This window comes from Anopheles funestus, chromosome 3RL, assembly GCF_943734845.2.
Source record: "Anopheles funestus chromosome 3RL, idAnoFuneDA-416_04, whole genome shotgun sequence".
In the NCBI taxonomy this organism is placed as follows: domain Eukaryota; kingdom Metazoa; phylum Arthropoda; class Insecta; order Diptera; family Culicidae; genus Anopheles; species Anopheles funestus.
The window spans coordinates 56,006,984-56,026,762 of NC_064599.1; the positions used below are offsets into that span (position 1 = coordinate 56,006,984).

Below are 19,779 nucleotides of genomic sequence, written 5' to 3' on the forward strand. Positions count from 1 at the left end.
ATTGACCATTGTTTATAGTGCCATATTTTTTGTAGGGTAATTTTTCAATAGAAATTTTCCGTAACATAAAAATTTTTGTATTTGCGTATTGTATAAAAAAATTTCATATGTTTTGAATACCTTGCATTATACATTTAGAGGAGTTTTGAGATGAAACGAGCATATAAAAACTTTTTTGTTTTTTTCCTAGTTGAAGTGGAATATTTATTTATTTATTTATATTTAATTATTACGGCATTTAGCCGTATTCTGAACAAAACAAAACACCCGGTCTGCCTCCCTTTTGGGGCTCTGGTGTTGAAGGCGACTGTTTCCTCAACGGATTGACTAAGGCTCTACAAAAAAACGTGTATAGACTAATAAAAACAACGAAAAACAACAAATGGAAAAGGAAGGGGAAAAAGAGAAAACAGCGATAGGATTCAAAGGATAGGCCCATTGTCCCTGGTAAAACGGAAGACAAGCCTCATGAATCTCAGGTCCCCACAAGCCAAAACATCTCGAATCGGTGTATCCGGCTGTCTGCCGATGGCCTCAACTGCACTTATCAAGCAGGGTCTCGCGGCTTCAAATTCCACGCAGGATCACAGGAGATGGTCCACATCATCCGTATGAATGCCCGATCAAACCAAGGCGGCAGGGACACTTTCGGACCGAGAAAGTCCGAATGTCGTCCGCTTCCCACATGCTCTGCCAGCGAGACAGGAAAAGTTGCTGTGGGGAACGAAGGAACTCTTGGGCCGAGAAGGAACTCTTGGTCGGTCATAAAAAACGCTTTCTTTGACACCTGATTCGGTCAATGAGTCTTTACATGGCCGGGTATTCCATAATGAGAAGGGACACAAATTAGCGAGATTCTGAACGCCTTGTCGAACACTTAGCCAAGGATGTCAATATTTTTTATAGTATTGAAGTGGAATATTTGAAGGTAGAAAATCTTTTTTAGCAATATTCCAATATTAGCAATAGCCAGTCATTCTACATGAATAAAGTTAAACCTTTTTACACTATTCGAGTTTTTGCAAGGTAAAATCTATTGGAACTCATATGCAAAGATATTCTAACAAGACAGATATGTCAGATACTAAAACTTCTTTTATAAAATCAATTTAAATTTAAAAACCCTGCATTTTTATCGTTTTGTGATTTCTCTTATCAAAAAACACATATAAAAACTGGTCCTAAATTATTTCCGCTCTATTTATGGCTGTTCAAAAAAATATTAATAATTCATTCTGCCCCATTGAAATGTTCGCAACCAAACTGGCCAAACACTGGGTTTCCCATTACGTTGTCCGAGCAAGCACATTCCTACCATCTTCTCCTTCCGGCACCACACAACCAAACAACGCGTAACATTTTCTAATCTTACCATAATTTTAATGGTTCTCAATTTGTTTGCCACTAAAGGAAGAAAACAACAAGCAAAAACAAAAAAAAAACCCAAAACTCCGGAAGTCACCATTTTGATAAGGCGGCAAAACTACGGCAAACAAGCGAAGAACTTGAAACGATTCCTCATCATATCCCTTTTCCTTTCCTGCTCCGTTCCGCTCCGTTCCGTCATACTTTGTTGATAATTTTCCACCATCCAATTTGTGCGTTTATGTGTGTATTATTGCTGTCCTTTATTTCCTTCACCATACTGAACCATCTCCGCTTTTTTTTCTTGTTCGATTTCTCGTTCCAGGTAAGAGTTGCTGATCTTTTAATTTCTACATCATAAAGCAAACAAGTCACGTCTGCGTGAAGAGGCAGTGTTGGGCCTCGTTTTGTTTTTGGATGAAATTTGCACACCGTGGCATGTGATTTGTGTGGGTGGGCGGATGTCGCAAAACTGTGAAAAGAGAGCCACACCGAAAAAGCGAAAAACTTTTCTTCAAACCTGTGCCTGTGCGCGTACCCATCACGCTGGAATGTACATTTGGTACGCCGTTCATCAGGCGGAAAAGGAAGGTAACGCTGAAGAAATATTTGCTTCCTTTTTCCCCCCGACCTCCGGGCGTATGGAACGATGTAACGATGCCACGGCACAAGAGAAAAATGGCAGGTACTGCGCTATTCCACCGATAACGACAATGTTCTTCGCTTGACCGACCGGAACTCGTGTTGGACGCAGTCTCGAAGATTTGTAGTCCGCACGGCAAGCGCAACTTTTAAATAGGTGAGTTTTGCTTGATTTGTTCACACCTCTCCATTACCCGACCCGAAAGATAAGCGCCCCCCGATGGTGACCTATAGAGCGGTGCTACAGTACATCGGTTCTCAACCCAAAAAACATAGGCCAAACGATGAGATAAATTTCCGAAAAAAGGTACGGCAAAATATTATGATAACATCCGCTTCGATAAGAATCATTAGGTCACGTCGTCGTTTTGTGGCAGCGACGAGATTTTTTCTGGGGGAAGAAAAATGTTACAAAGCCATTACAAAATGAGTCTGCAGAAGGGGAAGGAAATTTATGAAAAACCTGTGTTCCATCATGCTCTGTGTGTGTGTGTGCTTTGTGAGAGTTTGTTTAGCGCTCTCAGGTTGCCTGCGGCCGATTCTTGGACCTTGGGTGGTGGATATATATAAAAAAAGAAAACGTTAATTAATCTTCCCTTTCCGAACACGTTGCTACGGTGAGAAATGAACTTTCTCGCGCTGCTACTAATAGGTTTTTGTGCGAAAAGTGTATTCGGATTATATGCTAAAACGATGTTACGTTTTCATGTGAAAAGCGGGCGGTTTGGAAAATTCGGCGCGAATTAGATTACCTGTGCTTGTGGGGGGGTGGATGGGGTGGCGAAAAGGGCAGGCTTTAATTGGAAAGCGGCAAATATGCGTATACATCTTTACTGAACATACTGCTGGTGGTGCTGCTGCCAGCTCTTTGCCATCGGTAGTACTGCTCGTGTTGATAAGCTAAAGCAGATTATGTGCATTCTTGGAATTCTCGCTTTGTGACAGAAGCGACCGGGAGCCCCCAATTGCCTAACCTGCCACAGAAACATCAAAGAGCTTTAATGTCGGTTAACATCCGTTGGGTGTTGTTTTTTTTTTTGCTCGCTCATTCTTCAATTTGTACTGCGCTGTAAAGATGCTTTCCATTTAATGTGATTTGAAAAGAAGTTTTTCCTTTCCCTTATCTCGATACACCCAGTGGCAGCCTGAGTGCGCAACATCTTGTCATTAAAAATAAATTTCACACCTTTCCACTGTGAGAAATGTCCAACCAACGACAGCAGTATAACCAGAAAGAGTGTAATTCTCTAAAATATCTTATCATAATGTTGACGATTTTTAAATCAATCTTCCATCTAGCTGATTGCCACGTTCTGACCGGACTGGCGCAAAAGGAAATGAATTAGACATAATTGAAAAATAATGAATGAAAAATGAAACCATCTTTCAAAATGCGAGATTTTCCTAAGACTAGGGATGGGATTATGCTCTGCTGATACGGTAAAACCCGTACCGAATGTCTACCTATCGTTTTCTAATTTATCGCACACCATCAAAAGAGAGAGAGAGAGAGAGAGAGAGAGAGAGAGAGAGAGAGAGAGAGAGAGAGAGAAAGAACAAGAACAAGAAAGCCCTTTTCACCAAATCTCACCGAAGCGTGCGAATATTTTTTGTTATGCTTTCGGTGTCCTATCGAGCAAAACTTCATTTACATTAACATTCTTTCTTGTATGCGGCACGGTTGTTAAACTATACCTGTTTGGTACACTTTTTCTCACACACCTTTTACATTTGCTCATGTCCAAGAAACTGTCCTTCAAGAATAATAAAACAACGGCAAACAATAAAATGACAGCAAAAAAAAACTTACACTTCCACCAGACCATTTTGAAAATCTTCTTGGTACAAGAAAACGGGAGCGAAGGTAGCACAAGGTACCCAAACCAAGCACAACGAAAAAAAAGGGACACTTCCCTCTTAATTTCTCTTTCGGTCTTACAGAGTCCACTCGTTGGTGGTGGGCACGCTGAAAGGACTAATGAAATTAGGTGAGTGTTTTTTTTTGCGTTACGCTTCACCCAACCATTTTGTAACTCCCATCGGGCGGGTGCCCATTATACAGTGTAACGCTAGAGAAAAAAAACCCGAAGTAAAACTGGTACGGACAAAAGCTTACCGGGATGAAGGAGGATGCGCCACGGACGCAGGAAAGTATTTGGCAAAAGAAAATAAGAAAAATTCCTAACGAATTTAGTAATGGGATATTAAAAACCTGTAATTTGATACCCAAGTGGCGTCAAAGAATGAGCCAAAATGTTTTTTCTTTCCCTTTTTTTTCGCGTAATGATGGTCCTGTTGTTCCATTTTCTACGTACCTTACAAAAGAAAGAAAGCATTATAGAAGCAATATTCTTTTGCCAAAATGATGGTAAAGCTTGTTCCGAAATGGGCAAAGAAATCATTTAAAAAGAGTTCATACACCAATACATCATATCGATACAAGATAATGGGTAAGATCCCCAAAAAAAAAGCATAACTTGGGCTGGAGAAAAGGATTTGAAAGACGAGAATCGTTCGACGCGTAATGGAGAAGCGGAAAAATAATTGCTCATTTTCGTGTACGGTTCACTTCACGTTTGGTGATGCCCTTTTCGCCTTTTTTTCCCTTCCCAGATGGTGGCCAGAAACTGGAGCTGCAATCATTTGGTAACATTTTTTTTGACGAAGCACAAGTGAACGTGTCCTCTTCGTGATCTCACACGTGTGAGCATATTTGTGTGTGCGAATGAGTTTTCTTTTTTTTTCCTTCTGGATGAAAATAATTGCATTGTCTTAGTGTGTAAGTTGTTGGTTAACAGACAAAAAGGGACCATAAAAATGGGTGTATGAGGGTATGTGCAAGTGCTTGGACGGGCGTGGAAAATATATCGAATTTCTTCCGTTTCCGTTTTCGTGTGAGAACAACGAAAAACAAAAGTAGGACACACACTTTGCGGAACAGTGAAGCAATCAGCTTCATTTACGAAGCATCGCAAGAAATCCGAAACTCGTGCGAATGGTACAGATTTGATCTAATTTAGGAACCTTTGGCAGACAACGAATGCTAGAAACTTCTTGTAAGCGAACCACAAGACAGAGGGAGACTAAAGAAATAAGTTGTTTATTTTTTTTGTTTTAGCAATTGCTGCACAAATTGTGGAGATGAAATTCATTTGCTCATTAGAAAGGAAATTAAATTGAAGCAATAAACATACGTCACAAAATTTTGCAGGAAATGATTTTAATTTTTTTTTTACGGAAATGTTGGATTTTGTAAAAAAAATCTCAATTTCTTCGGCATTTTCGGGGTTTCTTTGACATTTTTTTGCGCGAAAGGAGTATCTAAAGATGAACAATGCATTGTAAGCTTTTTTTAAAATTCTTCTTGGTAAATAGTATGTTCTATGAGATGAAAAAAAATATCCAAAGAGAAGATCTTGTTGGAATATTTAACTGTGTAGTACTATTCAAGGTATTTAATCGCTTTTTAAAATTTGTATACATCGCGATGGGGGATGGGTGGAGAAATTCATATACGCCTCTTAGCTTGCTCAAAAACAAAGTATGAAGAATAATTTTAATCTAACCTTCACACGCCCACAAACCTGATCTCCCATTCCCCAAAGTTCAAAAACACATTCCAAAAGCATTCGAATTAATTTTCCCCCCAAAAGCATAGATATGCTTATCTTATGTATTGGAATGACCTGAACGACACGAATGGTGCCGTATCATTTGCATTCAATTTTCATCCTATTGATTCAATCGCGATAACAGCTCGCTTCCTCACCGTTGGTGGCAAATAACCGGAAGACATGGCTGTCCTATATCCGGTCGCGTAGGGGAAAGAATTTTTTGTACAAAAAATAGAACTACTCAACAAGTCGGTTCCGCGACCGGTGAGTCAATCGACCAAAAGATTGAGACGATTGGAAATCTGTAAAATCGCTTACCACCACCACTCGCACCTTAGAACGTCACTGTTCGGTATCGATTCGATCGTTTCACGATAACTAGCGCTCTAAACGTCCTAACGATGCCTGGAAACGTTGTTTCGCACGATGGCCACCATTTTCTGCACTACGTGCCAGAACATGGAAAGACGGACGCAAAAAACGAAATGAAAATAAATGAAAGCTTCGAGCTGGAGGATGAACTGTTGGGACGGTGAAAACAAGCCAAAGTCCTCACCTTTTTGCGTGCTAAGAGATCCGTCTACTGTCGGCCTAGTAATACACAGTAGTGGCGGCACTCTTTGCAACCACACACAGCGAGCCACGAAACAAGAACTCCCGGAAGCCACTCCAGTAGCTTCCAGTGAAGAACTTCAGCGATGGTACCTGTGCATGTTTACACCGCTTTTGCCCGAGTCGTAATGAACCTGGAACACTGCCAGCAGTCGCACTACTAGCCTCCAGATCATCATCATCATCATCATTCGGTGCCCGGGCGGGAATTAGTTTGCATGTAAAAACTAAGCATACAGTTGCCAGGGCTCAGTATCTTTTCCCAGAAAATGGACCCAAACTACTGCGGATGTACCTGTCGGCGTCAGCAGATTCCGATGGATCCGTTTGGAAAGTGAGAGCTACCGAGGCTGACAATGTATTCCAAGCACGGCACGCACGTGCTTTCCCCCACTTCCTTCACGGGATGTCTTTGTGGGTTTGGTTGTCTTGACCTTCTTTTTTGGAGTTCATCCTTCGTCTTAGTCAACGCCCAGTCTTCTGCATTTTTTTTTCCATATGATGCTAGTGGACAATTTTGCACGGTGTTGAGGAACACCATTTTTACACGACGCTTTTCATCTCTCGCAGCAGTTGGCCTCAGTTCACCCTTGTCCATTCGTATCGTTATTGTGGCGCTTGCTGTACCTTCCAAGCACCCTGGGCACAGCGGCCTGCTCGGAGCTGCTCGGAGCGGGTTTGTTTGTGCGATGGGAAAACATTACCCCCACCAGGATTGTGGTCGTGTTTTAGTCGGTGGTGAAGGAAGGCATTTTTTTTTTGTTTTCTTTTACTTTCTGACAAAGCAATGAAACGAAACGAAGCACCGGGACCTAAATCAAAATGAAACGGACATGATGGGTGAGGTAAGATTGAAGCTTACCGTTTTGAAGAGACGGCCAACGGAAGGTATGAACTTCCGGTCGTTTCGACCGGTGGAGGTGTGTTTTTTTTTTCATTCAACTCCGATATAGATACAGCAAAGGACGAATCAGGTGCGTTCCAAGGAATTTTGACAGAAGGAAGATTTTACCGTAACATCCCTATTACGTCGTTACCTTTCTTATTTGGGGCGTTGGAGCTTTCTGCTCGTCATATGAAACACTTTCCCGCGCCATAAAATTGTCCACTGAATGGAATGTCTTTTCAAGATAGACTTTTTTTGTCTGTTTCTATTTCTTTTGCTGTGTATTCTCGCAATGGTTAAAAACTGGTAGGACTGGGACTTTGCGTTTTGTGGAGCCGTTTTTTTACAAAACAATGGCAGCGGCAGCATTTTATTTTATAAATAAAATAATTTTGTCAATAAGTACATAAATAACTTATATTTTCCGTGTATTGAGAGGATATTTTATCTGTAATTTATATAGCTATGTTTTAAGTTGCTGTATGATAAAATATATGGTTAAAGATTTCCAAAAAAAAATCTAATGTTTTTGTACAATTCCAAAAGTAAGCTTAAATTACATATTTGTCGATGTTTTTTTAAATGATAATTTCTCCTTAATAAAATTGTCTATTTTGTATTGATTTGTATAATAATACCATGCAAATTTTTCTTTTTTATCTACCTAGTTTTTGTGTGATATTTAAAAAAAACATGTTCTTATTATTAGTTGATGCCAAAAACTAAAATTGTTTTTTTTTTTCATTTAAAAAAAATACAGAGAAAAGGCTTCCGCGCGAAGCTCCATCAAGATAGCAACAAATGTCATAGCTGCAAATTTATATTTTACTACACAGAAACGTCAAACAGGACAAGATTGTCAATCATCGCACCATCCCCAATAATCGATAATTTATGAAAATAAATAAAACATATATCGGAACGCAATCAACACCATGCATCGATCTAACAGGACACGTAACGTAAAGATCGACTATTGAATGTTTCATTGTAATTAACTGTACCGAACCTACCGAAGAAGACCGTTGTACCACGGCCAATACTCGTTCTGTCCCCTGACGGGTCGTAAAATAACTGGTTCACGTGTACGTGACACGTGTTGTAACACACAATTTACTCCACCCCCGCCCTTGACACCCACGCGACGGCCCTCGAACTCTCGATGGTCATGCGCGTGCAGTAAATAGACACGGCGATGGCGGCAGGTCCTTTCGCTGCCCGTCACGACTGCTCCAAAACGAGGTACGTGATTCATTTGCTCCGCTTGGGGACTTGGTACGGAACCGGCCACTAGTCGGATGACTTATGTCCGGTCGATTAAAGTACCCCGTACGGATTGTGCTCGCTTCCGCTATTTGCAAAATGGTTCCAGTGCAATGAAAAGTAATGATACCGCTCGGTCTCAGCTTGGGCAGAGGCCGAATCCGTACGAGTAGACACTAGTGGCTTCTTCAAGAAAGCACCCACTCACCAAGGGTACATTATGTCCTTGATGATGATATGTGCTGTACAGGCGGTATTTAGCTAGCGAGGGCTAGCATTGGTTTCGGGCTGGATATGGTTGTAAAATTTGTCTAGGTTCAGGTGGTATTACGGGTGCCGGAAGTGACAATTTCGTCTCAGCACAACTCAAACCAGCAACCTCCGGTAGGAATCGTTCGTGTGCCGCTCGTGGATTTGACGCTTACCGTGATTGATGTAATCAAGATTGATAACAGACCGAAATGGCGTTCGACAGATGGGTTGATAGCACCGGGACAGATGACAGAGCTGCAGGCTGTGTCGCAGGAATGGAGCGGCAGCGACGTGCTTTATGAGAACCTGATTTATATCGATCGTATCGTGTAATGTTGCCCTATCCCCATATATCACCCAGTTTGTAATCGTAAGTGCGGGGGGAAAAGAAACCCATTTTGGTAATGAAACGGATTTGCTGTTGAATGCAATTTACTCACCGTTTCCTGGGGAGAAGAAAAAAAAACATCCACCACCACCTAACATTCGTGGGATATATTTTCTCACCAAATCAAACGGTTCTGGTGCTTTTCGGAATACCCACAGGTTAGCTTTTAGCCACTACCATAACCCCACCGAGGATTAGCATGAACCCGTAAATTATTTGCCGCATTATGGAAGCGAACGTTCGAGGCGGCCAAAGTGCTCAATTATGGCGGCCGTTAAACGGCTCCATCTTATGCCAGCACTACTGCCCCGGTTTCGCCACCTCCGGGCTCCGACTCCGGCTTCCATTTCGCGGGCAAGTATTGTAAAAGTGGGTCATGATTTTTATTTTGACATCTCGAAACTCGTTCTGGCGTTTGGCAAAAGAGGAGCTACCGGTATCTTAAGTGTCGGCAAGCTTTCCTCTCAGTGGCCATTTATTCATTGTTGTAGGATTTGTGTGGGCTCACCGGCTTCGTAAAAAAGGCAACCGCAACGAATACTGTGTGGAATTAATAGCAAATAACATAAAGTCGATGAATGGTCGTGGAGAAAAGGAGGTAAGAGGAGGTGGAAAATGGAAGAATGGATGATTCGCTATATTTGTTAAAGATCCCTAGCCTCTCACTCCATTCACTTTCCAGCCAACTCTACTGGCATTGGGGCTTTGTCTCGTTACGCATTTACGTCCATCGCAGTTCCTTGTGGCCATCGCTGAATCATTAAAAGCACCATGAAAGTCATGAAAGGAAAAGCTCGTAAAGTCTTGCCCCAAAAACGGAAGAGAAAGAATTGAGATGTAGTGTCAGAAAAAAGTGATGGAATACTCTAACTTCCCGTCCGTTTTTTTTGGGTGCTTTGTGTGAACTCATTTCACCCCAGTGAATGAAGAACAAAAACTCATGTTAAACGTCCCCACGCAATTGGTCACTCTAGCAGTGAGTGGCGTGGGGCACAACCGGACATGCTCACTAGAATTTACCGTACGCTTTGATGAACGAGCCGAGTTAAATTGACAGCGGACCGGTTCGACAAAAGTAGTTCTTCCGCATGGCCGGGCGTGAACACACATAATCATAATTAAGTGCACTGCACGCCTAGTAAGCTTACCGGAAATGTCGTACCGGCGTATAAACTCAAAATGGGAGTGAGAAAAAATGGGCGGAAAATGGAAATTGGAAGGCGGCAAAAAACGGGAACCGGATACGGGGATGAAAAGCTGTGGCCAAATTACACAAGTCAATTAAGATTACAGTGAAAAGCGTTCTGTTGGACGAGGAACTTATAGAGGGTTGGTAGTAGCACGAATACACGAAGCCGAGTTCATTGTTCTCTGATTTTTCACCTTCTGCGAACATTTGTATTATTGTGTTTGAATGTTCTCATTAGGGTATTAAATGGTTGCCACTAATAAGCTTGAACGCATAATAAAACTAAATGAAACTATCCATAAAAGTTGCTATAATAATACCAGTTACGCAGAAATTACGCATTCCGCATTGTGACAAATGTTTGTTGACATTTTAACATTTTTATTTCATTTTGATGTTATATGAAAATATTATTTGTTTTTACAAATCGTTTGAAGAAATATTTCTTTCTTTTGTCGGTTGGTTGTCGAAGTCGTTCTCTTTCACCTACATTTCAAGGGCGGATTCAATCGCCAAAACAATTCTCGGAGTGGTCGAAGTTGGGACTATATAGGAGCTTTCACAATGGCGAAAGTAAAGGAAAGTCTTTGCGATGAAAAAGAAAATGTTCACCATAACTTTTAGTTTATTGTAATCTTTATATTAGGCATCACATTTAAAACATCATTTGCTGGGCATGTCGCAAGAAAGACACCAGACGACTCTTCTTGGCTTAACAACCTTTTTACGGTCAAGCCCGGCATTTCTGACTTCTTAACTCTGGCTTACTTAACTTTCAGTACAACACTCCTATGTAGAAATAGGCAATACATTGACAAAATGCCTCGAATATCTGTAACACTACAACCTGAGGAACTCTTCTTTTTTTTGGGAGGATTTTCTGTATTGAACTATCTAAGCTTTTTTAAAATACATTGCCATAACAGACAATATCCAACAAAACCCCTCAACTGTGACTCCTTTCCTACTCAAGTAATTGTATGGATTGTTATTCCTGGACATTCCTTGAGGTTGAACACCCATCCGTAAGCGAAATAATCAGTTACGCTTGACTGAGAGAACAATCGGGGTAGGATTTGATATCAAAAGTCCTATTGTGTTAAATTTAATCTATTAGCTTCTGTTAAATGGAATACTTATCTACTTTCAAGTGCTTCTTTTATCTTATACATATTTTCACCAAATACTTTTGAATAATACTGGATGAATTGAAGTTTGCAAGTTATTATTCAACAACCTTGTGTTCACCTTGTGTGATAGACGACAAAACTAAAGAAAATACAAACTGTGTTTGATACGATATCAAAGTAAAATTGAAACCATTTCAGCAAAAACGAAAAACTCCCCCAATAACATCATGGTGTGTGTGTGTGTGTGTGTGAAATTTAAAACGAAAAAAAAGAAATAATTCTCCATTTAGTTTTGCATTGCACACCGAAGAAACGTGGAACGATATTAAAGCATCCCTTTGATATGTTTCCTTTTTTTTGTATGTTTACGATCTTCATGTTCTTCCTACACTTGAATCCTTTGAATTCTTTCTTAGTCAAGAAACCACCAGGTCCGGGTTGGTATCTGAAGAGAAATTGCATTACCCCTAACCACATTGCGTCCCGTCACGGCCGTGATAGTAAAGGACACGAAAGCAGAAAAGAAACGAAAATACAAACGTTTTCCTGCGGGGATGGGATTGGTGAAGGTGGATACAAAAGGAGAAAGCATCCTAACGTTCGAATCAGATGGCAATTTCTAAACGGTAGCTCGTGAGAGCTCGCGCACGCGATTGTGCCCATCCCTGTGTTGGTGGGAACACTTGTAAATAATTGTCCTTGTTTACATATTCATCTTTGTCGCATGACTATGCATCCTCTGGGCAGGGGTGTCGCATTTTCTTTGAATAAACAAAACGACAGCACAAGGCAGAGGGAAAGAAGTGGAATTCCATTTACGAAGGGATCCACACTTTGTGTATTCGTGTCGCTTTTGGGTTGGAAAGATTTCGATGTCCCATGGCGCTCTATTGCTACTACTTGGTGGCGCGCTTTCGTTTCGATCAGTGTGCAATTTCGTTTACATTTTCGTTTCGCACCATTTGTTCCACACCCACACACACACACATGGTGCTGCATCTTGGGCTGGACGGTTTCTCGGGGGGTCGCTTGTTGAACGTACAAATTGTGTACCACTTGTACCTTAGTATCAGATTTCCATCTTGTACGTATGTTTATTGTTGGTCCTTTGCTCCCGAACAGCAGCCACTCTAAATGGCAATGCTTTAGGATATGAAGGTTTTTCGTTTGGTCCCCCTCCCCCCTTTTCCTTTTGCTTATAACCAATTACAAGAACGTCAACAGAAACCATTCGAAAGGATTGCTCGCATTTTGTGACGAATGAAGCAACAAAATAAAAGAAGGAACAAAAAAAAACGAACCCAAGGTTTTGCTTTGTTTCACCTGATCTGTACGTGATTTTTCCAACCTGTTTCCAACGCTTTTGAGACATAAAAGGAATCACCCGGAATCACTTCCGTATTTTCCGAAAGAAACATTATCTTGCGCACAATACTTCTCTGGGAATTGGAACGAAAATCTCAACCGTTACCGAGTGTTTTCTTGCACTGCAAATTATTACCCCTCGGCAACGGTGTCCTGCCGATGGGAACAGCTTGTAACATGAAGAACACATGGGTTGCATGGATTCTTTCTCTTTCGCTTTCTCTCTCGTAAGCAAACACCTTCCATAAACGGCTAGCTTCCATATCCGTGTAAGAAGTAAGAGAAAGCAATTTGAGTGCAATCTTTATGCTTGATCGTTGTTGCTTCGGAAACTGTGACTGTGTCAGGGTTGGTTAAACGATTGCTACTTTCGCTGTGCTGATGTGTCGCACGCCAGTAATATACTGTACAAGGGTGTTTTTTTATAGAAATTGTTTTTTTTTGTTACAAAAAAGTAAGCTTTTCAAGCGAGAGCACACACCCCGTTTTGCCATTATTTTCTTCCAACGCGGTGCAAGGGATCGTTCGTATAAAAGGGTCATACTTGTAAAAGTCGTTCACGAAAATCGCTTCCGGATCGTTCCGGTAAAGGTTTACGGCATTTGCCAACGGTGCAGGCCTTCCAAATGTCCCCATTTAGGTGTGTGGTTGAGTACAGCCAAAACTCAGGTTAAAGGGGAAAAAAAGGAAAGAGGGAACAAAAATTCTCGATTAGACCCGGGAGGGAATAAACTCCAGGTCCAGCAATCTCCCGAGCCGTTTGTCTAGAAAATGGGTTTCAAATTAGAAAACTTTCACTTGACGCTTTTCCATCCGATATTTTCACGTTCCGGGGGAAAACCGGAGAGGGGGAACTTTCTGTATTCCCCCCCGGGACTGCCTTTTTTGCTGCTGATAATCGTTCAAATGCCACCCATAAACAAGGGCAACAACCGGAGTGACATAAATAATTTGACACCAGTGGAAAATGATTATTTTCTATTGCTTCTACACTTCCTTATTTGTGGGTTGTGTTTTTCACCTCACTACTCACAAATGTGCTCACGACAGCTCACTGCTGAAGCTGCTTTTTATGTGCCCTTACCATGTGAAACAATTTTGAAGTTCGGAAATAGAGGAAAGGAAATAAAAAAAACACACACCCTGTCAATTTAACACCCAAAATATCTGCCATTAGGGCTGACAAATTGTGCTCTACAATCGCCGTTAGTCGCAAAAAGGTGGCATTTCATGTGTGTGTGTGTGTGTATTTATTGCCAAGTCTTCTCAAGGGAAGGAAGTTATGGGCAAATGTGTTCAATTCTCAGTTGGTTGTATGAAACACACTTTAGCTCATTGGAGAATATGTGTTACCATAATGTTTATTTTCTTTACCTTTTGTTTTTCTCTTTTTCTTTTCAAAGGTAACGTTTTTTTTGCATCGTGGCCCAAAAGGTTTCCTATACTTTCCAACAGCTAAACAAACATAAATCCATACAAATGGTACCTTTCGGCATACATTCAACTAAACGCATACCCTTTACGACGGACGTAATACACAAGCGCAACATCGATTTTGTAGCAGTTACGCATCCCCCAGCAATCATTTACCATCAAAAGATTTGGTTGCAAATTAGTATTCCACATGAGACACACCTCGTTAAGCAGCGTGGCAGAAACAAAACAAACGAAATTTCCCTTTTGCCAACGTTACGATCTTTTTTTTTCCCCACTCCGCAAAAAGAAAGCAAAGACAGCCCTCCTATTGTGCGCAATTTAGACGAAAGCACAGCTCCCTAAATAACCCTTCCGAGGTATACCCGGCAGATGGTTGCGTCCTCCGTAATACTCTCCCCAAAAATTCACCTCTTGGACCATTCATTAGGACGAGATGGCAGCTAAACCTTCACCCGAAAATAACTCCCATTATCATCAGTCTTCATCGCTGGAGACCGTGTCGATAATTATGACCCTCTGATAAATAGGCCAACTCGGAATGGTTTAGGCCGGGCGATATACGGCGCCCAAATTCACATAGCTTCATAGGTAGCAATCGCCCAAAACATTAGTTCCCCGAGGGTCATTTTCAAACAAACAGAAAAGCGTAGGAAATTTTCCATCTTTCGTTCCGTTAATCTCTCGCTCTCTTACAGACACACTGACACACTAGGAGCGGAGGGGAGGGGGGAAGGAGGTGCAACGAAAATGAGCAGCCAAACAAGACGAAGAAGAAGAAAAACGGTCTCAAAGTTACGCATTAGCAAAGCGATTAGATTTGCTCCACTGGTGTGATGGGAAAACTCCGGGTGGAAATTACCTTAACAGAGGGAAAATGCGAAACAGAATAGAGCAAAAAAAAAAAACGGAAAAACGATGAATTTATGTACAAGCTGTTCTTGGATAAAACGTCAATGTGTGTCTGTGTGGGAGAGAAGTAAAACGATAAAGAAGGAGAGCAAAAAAAAAAAGAAAACCAGTTTGAATCTTTCTATCTCGTAGGCACGGGTTTCATTTTCCCTCATGAAAAACTCATTCATTCGTACAATCAATTACCGAGCGGGTGGTAAAGGGTGTGTAAATGGCGCTACAAGGATAGACGAGAGGAGATGCCAGCAATAGCATCCGAAAGGAAACGGGCAGAACGAGAAAGCACACGAATTGGAGATGTTCGAAATGGTAGATTAAACCACCCATAATCTTGACATTTGCTGTGGTGGAAATGATTACCATTTTCCTTCCTAGTGGTGCCTACCACCGTCTAGGGAGCTTTTTTCTTTTTCCCCCTTCCGCTTGCCATTCTTATCCCTTCGAGTGAACCACAACAGCATCCAAACCAATAACCACGCGCGCCATGCCCGATTCCTGAGGACGCAAATGATGACCTATGAGCACGTCGCGCACTTCCAGGATCGATGGAAATTGGATCGGTGTGTTTGTCAGGGATCGTGAACCGCCGGCAAATCATTACGAACGGGGTGTCTGTATCATGCGGTTCCCTCAGGTGCACAATTCCTATTTGTGCTGAAGCAAGGAAAGTGTTTTTTTGGCTTCCTTTATTTTTTATTCCCTTTCGTTCCCATTTCACATTGATGGGTGGTATAATTATCGAAGCCTATCGGGGATTTTTGCTTTTCCTTATGGTACGAAATAAGAAGAAAAAATAAATAAAAATACAGCGAACGGAAGCGCTGCATTGTTGGGTGTTAGATGAGATGAAACTGGAGTAGTAAAAAAAAACAAGAGAAGAAAACCCTTATTAATGATAGCATGGAAAAATCACGCACCATTTATTTCGTTTTGGTATTCGTTTTTTTTCTTTTGCTTTTTCTTGCTCCTGTATTACTCTCTGGTTTCTTGCTGATTGCTTCTGTTTGCAGTTATAATTTTTTTTTCTTTGCTTTCCTTTTCCGCGACGACATGGCGACCTTTTGGCGCTAATGAGTGCGTTACGGGCAAAAAAGAGAGAGAAAAAAATTATCAGCTTTTATTCATTAAATGGTGGCAAAGGAGTCGCTATACAAATTTTTTTTTCTCAATAATTCTAGGAACAATTTATTCATTTAGTTGATTTTAGCTAAAAACAACGAGACGCATTTCGTGTCTTATACATACTTCAGCTAAAGGAAAAGGATACTTCAGTTGTGGAAGGGAATTTTATAATGTTATTTTTATTGCACGATTGATGTACGCCTACAACCATTTTAAAAAATAATTCTAGTTAAGGAAGAAAAGCCATTTCAAAGGCAACAAATACCCTGATGAACAAATCACAAAAGCAAGTACGGTTGATGTGTTTCAAAGCCGTGTCACGTTTTGAATTCATTCCGTCGTTCCCATCCTTCCAATAAAACAACCGTTGGAATCTTATCGGATCGGCGAAGTGTGCCCGGTGGAGGTGGAGGGTTCCTGTGGGGACCAGCCTTTTTTTTACGATGTGTCAAAATGGGTTTCCATTTTTCGTTTGCCAAGCGGAATCAAAGAAGAAGAAAAACAATGCGTCACACTGTCACAAGACGTTTTTGCCATGGTTTCCATCACTCCCCGGGCGACGATAAGACGGTACGGAATGCACCGGGGTCGGCTTTTGGAGCAATAAAATCACTTCCGGCCTAAACCTGGGTACCGGGGGTTTGTCTTTATTTTCCCGCTGACGATGCGTGTGTGCCGCACCCACAAAACCCAATTCAACACTTACAAGTGACAGATTTTCATTTCGCGCCCTCCTATCTGGAACATAATCATTATGGTCGTTGGTTGAGTCAGATGGTGATGGAAGATGGCAAACAAGGCGCTATTAATATTTTTTTTTCGTGAGGAATGATGTTCTTGTTTAAATCCGCCTTGACGCCAAGTTTATTCCGGTTTATTGCTATAAGTTACTTGTTTGATCACGTGATCGTGAAGTGCATAAAACTTTGGATTGTGGTTAATGAGCTTAACTCGATCAAAAAAAGGTTCTTCTTGCATCTAAACCGGTTAATACTGTGAACCGCTGTTTATCCTTGGACAAATAATGGAATAACAAGGATAAAAAAACCTCTGTTTTAATTGATACATAATAATTCTTGTTTTATGATATAACGCAGCCATGTACTGATATTTTCGAGCAGCACGGATAATCCGAAACCCAGCAAAAAGACACAAGTATCACTATAACTTCTATCTGTCATTTCAATTTGACAGTTAACACTAGTAACCATCATCTGTTGTTAAATGTTTAACATTGTCTGCTGCACTCACAGCATTACATCTCTCGCATCATTTATGCAATTAATCTTCATATTTTTTTTCCCGAAAAAAACATCTTAACTGTACAGTCGAATGTTAAAACCAAAAACCATGAACTACATGCAACCCTAGTGGTTCATTGTAAAGCTCAAGCATTATCACGAGCGAGAACGAGAGACAAATAGTGGCAAATAGGACACCGAATCCGCACGTCCAATATTTTACGAGCATTACTTGTGCCATCCTTTCATCTCCAAGGGGAATATCGCATTGGTATTCCGACCGTGGCGTAAAATGCGATTCGTATGTATTGTGGTCACATTCATCTTAGTGTGTACCGTGGTGTACGATGACAAAGGGGCAAGGAAAACCTTCAGCCGTTACCGGGATGAGAGTTAATTTTGTGGTTCATTCTACCGCCATTGGAGAGGTTCGCACACAAACGCACATTTGCACAACGTTGATGACAACGAGATTTGAAATTACTTTTTTCCCCGCTCGGCTTGCTTACCGATCATGTTGGCTTCCGCCAAGTCAGGGAGATGGTGGCAGAGTGCCCGGCGGGGTTTTATGGGCTCGTTAAGAATGCGGCAACGAAGCAATGGTAGAGCTCGTTTTTTTTTTGAAAGGATATATTGAAACCGATTGGAAACCCATCTCCACCGGTATGCCCGATAGCTATAAAAATGGCCTCTCCAATCTATAATATCCCTATGCAGAGCTCGATCGGGATGGCATTCGCTATCGGCCCGCCATTTGAATGCGTTCCCACGAAACGGATAGTAATTTCAAATTCAAAAGATTCAAATCCCCTCCGGTGCGGTAAGCAGTCGTTTCGTGACATTATAAGAAGCGCTAGCACGGTACCATTCATTCAATCTTTGTCGAAATGCGTATAGATATGGGGCTGTCTGTTTGTTTGTACGACTGCGTGTGTGTGTATTGATGGTGTGACCAAACGCAATCATAACAAAAATGGAGCATTCATTATCAGCTTGCATCGTTTGTGCCATATTAAATCCAATAAATCACGCCATAGTTGCGCCATACGAAGCATCGTTCCGGCATCTCGAGCTGAAAAGCATCTCGTAAAATCTCGTCCATTCACCCGTGTTTTGATGAGATTAGCCCTCGTTCCCGTGGGATGAGACAGTTTGGCAAGCAAATCCTCGCTCGATGACCGCACCGCAGCACTTCTTTCACTTTGCCCGTCTGTTTCGGGATAGTTTCAATCCCATCCTTTTCTGCTGCACTTGGCCCTCTCACAGTACACTGGGGATGCTTTCTCGACATTCCACAGTCAGGCAACCGGCAACATGCCCTGGAAGCGAAGCCCCTGATGAAGACCGCACACAGATTCCAACAGGGTAAAAATCCTTGCACGTCCGAGACACTCCCATTGCTAAACCAATCCACTCCAAACCCAACCATTGCCGGTACGTCCAGATCTGGAGGATTGTTCCAGGAGAATCCTGGAGCTGGTGGATCCGATAAATTGTTGCAAAGTTTCGAACCAATTTTCCCACCGATTTTCTCACACGCGCTTTTGCCCTCGTTCCGGGAAGGAGAAATAGCCGGGAAATCCTGGCGCTCGTATAATGGTGCGCACATAAAGCGTTAAATGAGCAAAAGGAAGATTCTAAGCGAATATACAGACTAACGAAAAAGTATTAAAAAAAGGTTCAGTACATTTTATGAACCATTTTGGTACGGTCTTTATGTGTGTGCTTGTGGAGTTGTCTATAAAAACTATACATATTGGTTCTTAATTAAAAGTGTAGGAATCGTTTACCGCTTCCAGCGGTTCTATTCATTTACTAAGTTTCCCATTTTGAACCCAACTCCCGTACCCGTGTCCTGCATCCAGCTTGTTGTTATTGCTTTATGGCGCCCTTTGGGTCATTAAATGTGTACTCGTGGGTGGGGTAGTAGCTATACGGTATCCGAGACATTTGAACCATCCGATAGAAATAGCCACATGATATCCACCGTAAGCTGCAGGTTGGTGGAGGGTATCAGAAATGACATCCTGGCGTTGTGCCGAACGTTTCTACCCGCCAGAAGGGTAATAATAAATTTACAGCTTTTATAGCTGTATGCTTTTGATTGATTTTAATTGCATTCGGACGGTTTGGAAAGGGAATGAACCGCACGAAAATCATCTTCCCGAACCAAATGTTTTGAAACCGAAGGGAAACTTTACTGATGTGTGGTCAGTTTTAATAATCGTTTAAGTAGACATTTCATAAACTTGAATCACTTCGAAGAAAACAAAAATATACACACTAAACAAAAGAATCTTTTAATAGATGCCGTTCATATCCGCAGGACATTCATGCCTTTCTCACTGCTCCCCTTAAGATGCA

General features: G+C 41.5%; 1 protein-coding gene and 1 long non-coding RNA gene across 7 annotated transcripts in view; both read left to right on the plus strand.

The window, feature by feature from the left end:
• Window positions 1-19,779, plus strand: part of LOC125770157 (matrix metalloproteinase-2) — a 287,900-nt gene that overhangs the window by 142,619 nt on the left and 125,502 nt on the right. The gene's annotated exons all lie outside the window — the stretch shown is intronic.
• The window catches only part of LOC125770305 (uncharacterized), a 159,916-nt gene that overhangs the window by 30,774 nt on the left and 109,363 nt on the right, over window positions 1-19,779 (plus strand). For all 5 annotated transcript variants that reach the window (XR_007419155.1, XR_007419156.1, XR_007419158.1 and 2 more), the window contains exon 2: window positions 1,691-2,164. This is a non-coding gene — a long non-coding RNA (uncharacterized LOC125770305). The remainder of the gene's footprint in view (window positions 1-1,690; window positions 2,165-19,779) is intronic.